The following is a 12,399-nucleotide window of genomic DNA, read 5'->3' as shown; positions in this document are numbered from 1 at the left end:
GGGATGACGCTCCAGCTTGACCAACAGTGCAAAAGTGGGATACTGAATTTTGGAGGGGAAGGGAGAGTCATGAAAATGACGCAAGGTCTGGACGCCCTTCAACTGCTACCACCGAGGAAAACATTGGTCGCGTTCACTGCATGGTGAGGGATGACAAGTGATTGATCATAAATAAAGTAGGCAATGCGATTTGCATACACTCTGAAAGAGTTGAGATTATAATGCACAATGAACTTGGCATGGCTAAGGTTTCTTTTTACTCGGTGGGTGCCACGTCTTGTGACACCTGATCACGTCATGGAACGTCATGGAACGTTTCCTAAGACAGGATGAGTGTTGGGTTCACCATTTTGTGTCAGAGACAAAGAGACAATCCATGCAGTGGTAACATCCCTCCTCACTTCCCGACGAAGAAGGCCAAGATCATTTCATCTGCAAGGAAGGTGATGGCCTCAGCCTTTTGGGACGCAAAATGCATTGTGAACTTTTCAGCCAACCCTCGTACTTACCCTGAATTTTTAGTTCAGGAATTTTTAAAGTTCACTGAAAACTGCAAGAGAACTTTTGTAGGAATGTTAAAATAACCTGATTTTTGCAATGAAGAATTGCTTACAAATGCGGCAACAGATTTCTTCTATAAGACCAATCAGTTCGAGTTGTTGACTTGAGATGCTACATTTGTAACGTTAAGCTAACAACAAAGAGAGCGAACTGTCTGTCATTTGATACAAACCGTACTGCGAAGAGTTAGCAATAATCGATACTTTGAATACTGTGTCATAGAAAAATAGACAGAAGTTTTATTCAAAATAATCTTAACTCAAGCTAACCTTTACACAAAATAATATTTACTGTAGATAATCTTTAAGCTTCAATACATAATAACCCCTTATAGGTAATAAGACCTAATATGTAATAATCCCAAATATGTAATAATCCTAAACATTTAATGATTCTCAATATGTAATAACCTTAAATATGTAATGACCCCAAATATGTAATAACCCCAAATATGAAATAACACCAAAAAATATATCCGTTAGTGTAATAACACCAAATATGTAATAATCCTAAATATTTAATGATCCCAAATATGTAATCATATCAAATATGTAATAACTCCAGGTATGTAATACATAATAACCCAAATGTAATGTCTCTTAATATGTAATAACCATGAATATCTCTTAATATGTAATAACCTCCAAATATTTAATGAAGTCAAAAGTTAGAACAATTTTCTTTCAAGAAATGGAGTCCTACGTTATGTAAAATACTGACTATATTCCTGTCATCTCACAGCTTCTTGACAGAAATACAACTTCTCAAGCATCCATTGTTGATTGTGGACTCAGATTTAATCAAAATCGATAATCGAGAAATGGATTGTAAGAAAGTCATCTGGATATGCTTCTGTGCATCAAATTCCTTTGACGGAGTAGAAAGGAAATAAATCTTGAAAAAATATACAGAAATTGGAAAAGAATCAAAAATCCAACCTTCCTCTTTGACGAACTGTTGATGTTTTTTTTTTTTATATTTTCATATTTACGACTTGGTTGTAAAACATAGAACGAAGGAAGCTTTTTTTTTTTTTAGCAAAGATTTTATTTGTTGCTCGAGATTTTTATATGAAATATAATGCTTAAATATATTCATCAACTTTTTATTTTAGACAAATTTATTTATTATACATTATAACGAAAAAAATAAAGGATTAGATCACATCAGAATAATAATAAAAAGAAAAATCGATACAGCCATTAAAATATTTCTTTTACACTTTTTGGTAAAATTAACTGACCTTTGTTTCGTTGAGTTTTAGTAAAAATCAATGTGCGTTTCGAAGGTAAAAATATTTTCTCAAAGACACATTTATTCGCTTAGCTTTTGGGACCAGATTTAAGTGAATATAACATAAGTATATGTATATATATATATATATATCTCTCTCTGTATATATATATATATATATATATATATATATATATATATATATATATATATATATATATATATATATATATATATATATATACATGTATATATATGTATATAAATGTTGGAAGAGAACACTCAGTATTTATCCGTCTTTTTCTCTAAAATATTCATAGACATGCGCAAATGCATATGTGCCTGTGAATACGTTCATACATACATAATACATACATACATACATACGTACGTACGTACATACATTCATAGTGCGTATATATATATATATATATATATATATATATATATGTATATGTATACATGTATATATATATATATATATATATATATATATATATATATATATATATATATGTATACATGTATATATATGTACATGTATATATATATATATATATATATATATATATATATATATATATATATATATATATATATATATATATATATATGTATATATACATCGCGCAGTTTGTCTTTAGCAGTTGTTGGATTCCTAAGTTTAAATGTTTGTGTCAGTCAAAACCGCGTTGAGAAAACATAAAATCTGGAATTTATGTTCCAAACCGATAAAGAGGTTTATTTGAAAGAACAACAGCAAAAGAGAGTTATCCTTTTATAACTTTATTAATTTACATCAGTGAACTACTGACATGCTAGAGTTTCATCGTGTATATTATAGTCGATCTTATATATAAGCTCTACTTGTTGGTATCAGCTCTAGTTGTTGGTAGTTGAAGGAGGAAAAGTAAAATGCCTCCACTAGACATCGTAACACAAACTTTAAATGGAGATTTTCACTTTGACCAATTTATGAAGGTACGTGCATAATTAACAAATATTTTCACCGGTAGCGTAGCGACGGATAACAACCTAGTGTTGTCGATGACAAATGCGACACCAAATTTCTTCCGATTCATTAATTTTATTCCATATCAAAAGTTAATAATCATAAATGTTTGAAATCTGATTGATATCCCAATTCCTCAAAATATAAGGTGCATCTAAAGAGTTTATATTTAATAATGCTTTCAACTGAAGGCACAGGGTCTGAAACTTTGTGAGAGAGGACTATTCGATTACATCGACCCCAGTGTTCCGCTGGTACTTAATTTATCGACCCCAAAAGAATGAAAAGTAAAGTCGACTTCTATGGAATTTGAACTCAATGTCATACGGGCGAAATGCCGCTAAGCATTTTTGCTTGGCGTTTTAACGATTCTGCCAGCTCGTCGTCTTGTATATTTAATAATATTTGCAATTATATGATGAATAAGTCAGTTTGGTATTCTATCATTTTTCAGTTGCTGATTCCAGGATGTGTACAGTATCGTAGACAGGTTTCGAAACACGTAGAAGTATATCTAAACTATAAAGGGAAGTAAGCTACCGTCTCATGATCACTGACGGTGGTACATATTTACAATACATGTGCACTATGTTGACATTGGATTTTCTTGGTAATCATCATAAAATCCTTTATTCTTGCTTGTACACATAATAGAGAGCTCGAATTTGAAATAGGAACATGATTTCTAAACTAAAAGCTAACAACTTTCAGAAGTAAGACGCCTGAATAATGAATCAAGTTCAAATTGATCCATGAATGAAAATACTGTAAATGTACGTTCTAAACATGATACTTTTCGCTGAAAAAATGAAAAACAAATACTAAATATTAAGGTTAAACATACCATGATCTGCAACTAGCCTTAGGTTCAATGCTTTAGTCCAGTATCTGAGTTGTCTCATATATACATAGACATAACAGAAGTAAATAGACATCCCATAAAACATCGTTTTTATGTTTATTCTAACTTGTAAAGGTTTATATTCCTTATTAATTGACATTTTTATGTTTCAGGTTCTATATGTGACTATTTAATTATGCCATACACAAAAGAAGCCTTGAAACTGTCTGAATTTGAAAGAGGCCGCATTGTGGGTCATTCTGAAGGTGGACATAGACAGCGTATAATCGCAGAAAACATTGGGATCCCGCTTTCTACAGTTAATAGAGTGATTGTGCAATTCAACAGCGAGGGGAAGGAGTTCACATCAGCTCGCCCAAATCAACCAGGACCCTATATATATATATATATATATATATATATATATATATATATATATATATATATATATATATATATATATATATATATATATTACGGAGACGCACTTGCATAGCAAGTGACCTGATCTGAGATCGTGTGCTGGAACGAAAACTATTGCAGTGTGGAAGGTGTTTATAAGCCATTTAAGAAACACACAAAAACCGTTAGATTCACTTCAACATTTAAATTTAATTTGCCAAAATATTTTCGTCGCTTTGAGACTGCGACCTGTTCACTGACAAAATTCCGTGCTGCAACATGGAATTTTGTCAGTGAACAGATCGCGGTCACAAAGCGACGAAAATATTTTCGCAAATTAAATTTAAATGTTGAAGTGAATCTAACGGTTTTTGTGTGTTTCTTAAATGGCTTATAAAACCCTTCCACGTTGCAATTTTTTATATATATATATATATATTCGCTGGTGTAAAGGCAACACACTTAGCCGCGTTAACAAAAGGATGTGGGTTCGACTCTCACGCGGATAGGAAAGCCTTCTTTTTTCTGTCAAAGGCTTCTATGCCCCTTTATTAGACTATTTTCCTGAGTCATTGCACGGTGATCGCCATAAACTTTGAGTTTATATTAAAATACTATTATTATTATTATTATTTACAGGATTGTAAAAACCGCGCCTAATAAACATTCGTACTGAAAGCATATATACACAACGCTTTGACAGTAATCTCCACCACGCCATATCGCAGCCTGCTTCGTTTGTATTCACCAAAGTGAATATGGAACTTTGCCCAGGAAGAACGGATATCATCAGACGGTATCTAATGATCATCAAGTGTTTCGATCCTGAACAGTGACACACTCCCATTGGCGCTTCTGCAAAGGGAGTGTGTCACTGTTCAGTGACTACCGGTTTCCTGCTTCACACCTCTATGTTGCTCCATAACCAGCAAGAGGCTCTGCCTGCTACCTCTCCCTTCCTGCGTTCAGTTGCCCTTCGCTCTCTTCCTCTCATTCCAATGGCTGTAATCATCCGCCATACTGACTGGGCGGAGAATCCTCTACAACCAATCTCGATTGGAAATATATATATATATAATCAAAATAAGCAATAGGATATCCAGAGGTAATGCAGTACGATCGTTTCAAGCGCGACTACATTTAATTGAACAATGCAGCCATTACATCAATTTAAATGTAGAGCAATCCTCAGCTACATAAATACATAGAATTAAATTAAATTTGGGTGTATATATATATATATATATATATATATATATATATAGTATTTTTATAGCAAACTTTTAACTTTCAAAACAAAAAGAAGAAAACGGGAAATTGAAACCAGTCAGTTAAAAGTGATTTTATTTCTCTTGCAAAACATATTATGGTTACAACATGCACTAAAATACGTGAAGAAGTAAAACTAGCTTTATACGAAAACTTTCGTATGAAAATGTGACACGCCCCTCTACATTTTGGTGTAAAACTCACGTTGTAAATATACGCGCAATTGTTTTTATACGAAAAAATGTGTTATATGCGAACATATTTTGGTATCTTTATTTTAATACATTTAGATATATAATAGAAGTACTTACCTACTGTGCTGAAGTGCTGAAAAGTAAAAGTTACATTGATCGAGTGCATATATATATATATATATATATAACGTGGGTGGCTGATGAAGGAGAATGTTCTCTATGTGGCTCGTGTGTTCTCGTCTACGTTTGTTTGCAATGCCCTGTACCCAGATATGCACCTATACATACAGGTGGATGTCGGTATGCACATACCTGTACGTATATATGCATATACTCATTTACTATTTGTTTATATATGTATGTATATATATATATATATATATATATATATATATATATATATATATATATATATATATATATATATATATATATGCTCACAGAGAGAGGTAAAACAACGATGAAGGTATTAGAGCTTGTTCTAGGTGCGGCATAGGTATGAGAAAGAATTCAAATGAGGTTTAAAGTCTACGATAGTTGTTCCGGTGGAATTTTGTTGATGTATTTGTAGACTGCATCATAGAATATTATCCACCATCTTCAGGTAAAATTTTAAACAGGTATAAATAGAAGTGATAATAACTTGATAATGAACCCAAGCAAAATTTTCTGCGGCTGTCTTCAGTTATGGCTTTATTGATCATTAGTTGATCTTTACAGCCGTATGAGCCCTTGCAGCATCCCTTCTGCTTCTCTGGAAACAAGTTATATCATCATCATCATCATCATCATCATCATCATCATCATCATCATCATCATCATCATTATTATTATTGTAAGGGACATGCAAGAAGAAGAGTGATCAAACGACTCTATTATTTGAAAAAACAGTTATCTTAATTAGTTTATTACCCAAACAGGCTATGAGAACGTACAAAAGACACAGACAAACGGTAACCAATAAATGTCTGAAAGGTCATTAAAGCCAAGAAGATAGCTTGTCAGTTGAGTGAGATAAAACAAAGAAAACACCAGGACTGCAGAAAGCCATAAAACTGTTATCACCTTTTCTCGCACGTACACACTCACACATGCATAGAGACACACACACACATATATACATATACATAAACGCAGATATTATACACACATCCAGACGTATACTCGCATGCATGTGCGTACACACACATATGTACACGTATACATATACACGTATACACTTACAGCCATATATTTATATACTTATATTAACTATATAGATATAAACCAAATAATATAATGTAAAGGAAGCTATATAAGATATATAAACAGCGGAGGCGAATAGCAGAAGGTAGATGAATAAGAAGTCATACACCGGATTATCAAATGTTTCATTATTATTGAAGATAGAGGTTGCAAATAAATATATAATGAGAATGCCCAACCCGGAGGACGATAGCATAATTGAACATTTCAAGTGATATCTATAGATTTATAGTCATAATATGTAAGTGAGACGAATAAACTTGACTATGTTACAAACTATGAATAAATAGAAGCTAAGAAATATTATTCGAAGCCTATTGGGTAACTGGTTCAAAATCTAAAAATATTTTTCTAATATAATGCGAGCGTTTTACCCTAAGTCCATCAGACTTGACAAGGATATTGCCTATACATTTCCCATAATTCAATGCAGCAAAGGGTGCACCCGTAACGATCCGTATATAAGAGGCAGCTGATTGTTTTGCCGTAACAGTTGTATCCGCATCCAGTTCTGTTTAGCATGTCAGATAAAGATGCCAGTGCCAAGCAGAAAAGGAGTGGAGAGAGTGTGTCTCCCTAGAATATTATAATGGGGATGCCTTCGGTTTTTATGTCCCTCTTTTGTTTGGAGCTGTGGCACTGTCTGACATTTATTCGTGGAATGTGTTATATATTTTATGATTATTGGTGCTACCTTGTTCATGGCTAGTGTTTCTAGGATCCATGTGTAGGGAATACTATCAAAAGCCTATCGGTAATCGATCTAGGCCATACTTAAACTCTTCTTCTTTCTGCGGCTGTCTTCAGTTATGGCTTTATTGATCATTAGTTGATCTTTACAGCCGTATGAGCCCTTGCAGCATCCCTTCTGCTTCTCTGGAAACAAGTTGTATCATCATCATCATCATCATCATCATCATCATCATCATCATCATCATCATCATCATTATTATTATTGTTGACAATATTCAAAATAATCTTTTCTACAATAGACACAAGGCCTGAAATTTTGACAATATTAAAAAAAAAAATTCTTTACATCAGGCTACAACATGTAATCTTAGATGCCAAGAACCTTCCTAAGTATCCTAACTGTTTCTAACAACACTCTTTTCTGCAGCTTTACTAAACTGGGTTCTGTGACTACTTCCTCTATCTATCTGTCCAAATATTTAGGGATAGTTCCCAATGTAACAATGACTACTGGGATACATTTTACCCGCACTTTCTATAGACTCTGTAATTCAATGGTTAGCACCTGGTACTTTGTTATTTTTTCTATACCACTCATATTGATTTTTTCATCATTTGGGACTGAAAAGCCAACTATCTGGCACTTTCTATTCGCTTTATCTTCTACTACTAAATCAGGCCTTCTAGCTTCTCTTACTCTCTCAGGCTGAATGTGAGATTTACACAACATCTTATATTTCTGACCTTTTAGTACTTTACTAGGTTCCTGTTCATGTCAGTTATCAATATGTTCAAATCCTAGCTTTCTACACAGCTCCCAATGGATTACTCCCCCTAGGTTGTCATGTTTTTTCTTGTATTCTATCTGTGCCAGCATGCAACCTTCACTTACTATATGAGTAACGCATTTCTCTTTTGATTTGCATAACCTACATTGGGAATCTACTTGGTTTTTGTCTATCTTGACTTTTTATCTAATTAGTCCTTAATACTTGATCTTATGCTGGTACTTACAAACTTTCAGTCTCCCTTTTCAGCTTTAGAAATTACAAATTTAATATTTATGTTAAATCAAAAGAAACATTTGAAGATGTGTAAGTCTTCGTATTCTTTCTAAATGTGTGTGTGCGTGCGCGCGCGATCGTGTATATATATATATATATATATATATATATATATATATATATATATATATATATGTGTGTATATGTATATCCTCTTTTATCTTTTACTTGTTTCAGTCATTAGACTGTAGCCATGCTGGAGCACCGCCTCGAACAATTTGTTTTAGTTGAATTTTTGTTATATTTTTGTTGAGCCTGCTACTTATTCTATCGATCTCTTTTGCAGAACCGCTAAGTTGATGATGTCTTATTCTTTTCCTCGTGGATGCTTTGGTCAAAATATTTTTGTTTTGACAAAGTCAAGTATTTTGGTTGGCTGGCTTCCTGGTGTCGACCACGGTCAATGAACAATTCTCATTGGTTGTAGGTTTCGTGTCACCTCGATTTAATGACAACTCGATTTCATGACACCTCGACTCCTCACGAATAAAAATCCAGAATAAAAATCGGAATAGAAGCTATACAGTTCTGGCTGAAAAATTCCCAAATGCCATTCCTGGCCGAATTGGAAGAGGATTAATCGTTGAGGGACTAAAATTCATCCTACAGAACTTCAACGAAAACACCAAGAAACAAAAATCGGGGACTGCTATGGGAACGAAGGTAGCTCTTACTTTTGCTAACCTTATCATGGCATATTGAAAGTCCAAATATACGAACACGCTAGACTGAAATTCGGAGACAACTTTCAAAAATACTTGCTCGCCAACTGGAAATGATACCTGGACGATTGTTTTATTCTCTGGTCACATAACCTTGATCAACTCTTAGAATTGAATAACTTAATTGACAACATTAACCACAGTATTCAATTTACAATGTAATACAGTCACAAACAGCTGCCCTTTCTGAACATTTTAATTTTATAAAGAGATAATAACATTGAAACCGACATCTACTTTAAACCAACGGACTAAAAACAATATCTACTATTCTCTTCCTGCCATCCAAAGCAAGCAAAAATCAATATACCATTTAACTTGGCAAGAAGAATTTGCACTATTGTATCAAATCCTGAAACCCGAGATAAACGACTTCAAGAACTTAAAAACATATTACTAGAAAGAAAATACCCGGTTAATTTAATCAAAAACGGAATAGAATGTGCAAAACCGATAGACATCCAAGAGTTACGAAAAACAAGAAAAACCCATGATACCCTTAAAACTTTGTCTTACATATCAACACACAATCCAAGGAGCATGGAAACATACATCATCATCCATCAGAATATACCTCTCCTTCTGAATGACCTGTGAGTGAAAACAGCAATTGAAGCACATAAAATTATCAAAAGTAAAAGACAACCCAAATCTCTAAAAAGGTTACTTACCAGCGCGAATTATTCATCAAAAATTCAACCGCCTTAACTGCGGGACTTGCATCAACATTATGGAAACCTCAACGTATAAATTCAAGTCACGTCATATATCCACCATAAAAAAATAACTTCACCTCTGCATCAAAGAACTTAATATATTCCTTAGATGCAGCGGATGTGGTGGGACTACGTAGCTCAAATTAGTTTGCGCTTGAAGGACAGACTGACGGCACACAGGCAACAAATCCAAGGACCAACGAACAGGAAAATTCCTGTAAGCAAACACTTAGATCAATGCCCCGCAGACATAAATCCGAAATACAAAATTTTCTCTCTCTCTCAATGCATTGGAAACACTTCAATCCAATTCCGATTGAATAAGAAAAGCATGCTCATTAAAAAATACAAACCGCAACTAAATATCCCATAACACACTAGAAAGATAAAACTCAATTTTTCCACGAAAAACGACCAGAGACAACATATATAATTCGAAAATTTTAAGTAATAGGTTCTCCCAGGTATTCGAGACCCCAGCTCTAAAATACTATACAAAAGCACCATACATCTTCTTAAACATCAGTTGCTGACGTCACCTCAGACAAAACCAATGAAATTTTTTCTCTGGCCAGAACCTGATTCTAAAAGAAAAGAAAAACAAATAGTGATTTCTTAAGGGAATCAACCAACCGGAACCATAGATGACCATCAGGCAAAAACAAATTACCTAGTTCCTACCAGGAAGTCAACCAAGGAGAATGCTGAGTTTTATTAAACAAAAATATTTTGCCCACAACGGAAAATATTCTACAGATGAGTGAACTGGAGCGACGTGAAATAGTGTCTTGCTCATGAACATAACACAATGCCCGGTCGTGGATCGAACTCACTGCCTCATGACCGTGAGTCCGACGCTCTAACCACCACTGAGCCATACCTTCACTGTAAATATGTGTGTGTATGTGTGTGTGCGCGCGTGTGTGTGTAGTTAAAGCATGGCTCAGTGGTTAGAGCCATGCCTAAAGAATACTTGAATAAAAAAAACCTTTGTACATGCTAGTGAACAGAAAATAATAGAATTGCAAGTATTGGGTTGGCCAACTCTTCTGCAAGTCCTCAAGTCGTGATATTTAAGTTTTCTTCGATTTTTGCCTTCAAAACATCTTCAGCCAATTTTGAAGGTCTTCCACTACGCTGTCATTTTCCAAGCAAAACTCTCCAGCTTTAGATTTTGCAAAATCACCTTTGAACAGTTGATTAACCTACAACATCATTCCCATAAACTTCACGAACGTATTTACAAGTCTTTGCAGCATATTTTAAAAATAAAAGCACTACAATGCGAATATGAAATTTTTGGTTATCCATATCAAATGTTAACAATGGGTAACTGAAATGAAAGATAAAGCTATTTTTAGTCAGGGACAAAGAAGAGATGCACTACCACTTCAAGCAACGCCAAAGTTTTAACTGTGTTACGTTTCAGGTGTGTTCAATGAAGCATTAAAAGATTTAGCTTAAAAACACTCAGAACTTTCCGGAGAACCTTACAAGTTGGTTGGTACCTTCCAACGTGTATATATACATGTGCGGATGGGCGCATTAATTGCTATGTGCGGATGTGCCCACAGTTGATTACATGCATATTTCTAAAAACACATGCACACACACACACACACCTACAGACACACACACATACACACACACATACACACACGTATACACAACATATACACAGACATACACACACACAGACACAGACACACACACATACACACACGTATACACAACATATACACAGACACACACGCACACACATAGACACATAAACACACACACACATATACAGACACAGGCACACGCACACAGACACACAGGCTCATATACACACACACATATACACACACATACACACGTATGTGTGCATGCATTTAAAAAAAAGACTGTTACGACAAGGGTTTCAGTTGATCGAATCAACAGAACAGTCTGCTTGGGAAATAAACATGCTAGTGACTGAGATCTCCACAGACACAGGTACCCTTAACGTACTTCTCAAAGAGATTGAGCTTGACACGTAACAAGGCTGGCCCTTTGAAATACAAGTACTACTCACTTTCGCCAACTGAGTGAACTAGAACAATGTAAAAGAAAGTGTCCTGATCAAGGACACAACGTGCCGCCGGAAATCGATCTCACGACCTTATGATCATTAGCTGAATACTCTAATCATTAAGCCACGTTCCTTACCGCATATAGATATATAATACACACACATACAAACATATAAAATGCAAAGTGAGATCTACGGCAGTAGGCTGCTGACCCCAGGTTGTAGGACAGAACAAAATTTAAAGTTTTCTATAGAAAAATATGCAAATGTATTCAAGGCATGTAAATACAAATAACACTGACACGATTTTTATCCTTGGGGAGCAACTGTTATTTCCTATTTGCTTACCCCTAGAAAGTATGAAAAATGGTTAATATTTCCTTCAGATTTTGCT

This window comes from Octopus bimaculoides, chromosome 23 (genome assembly GCF_046866305.1).
Source record: "Octopus bimaculoides isolate indiv1 chromosome 23, ASM4686630v1, whole genome shotgun sequence".
Lineage (NCBI taxonomy): Eukaryota > Metazoa > Mollusca > Cephalopoda > Octopoda > Octopodidae > Octopus > Octopus bimaculoides.
This window is presented reverse-complemented; position numbering follows the sequence as displayed.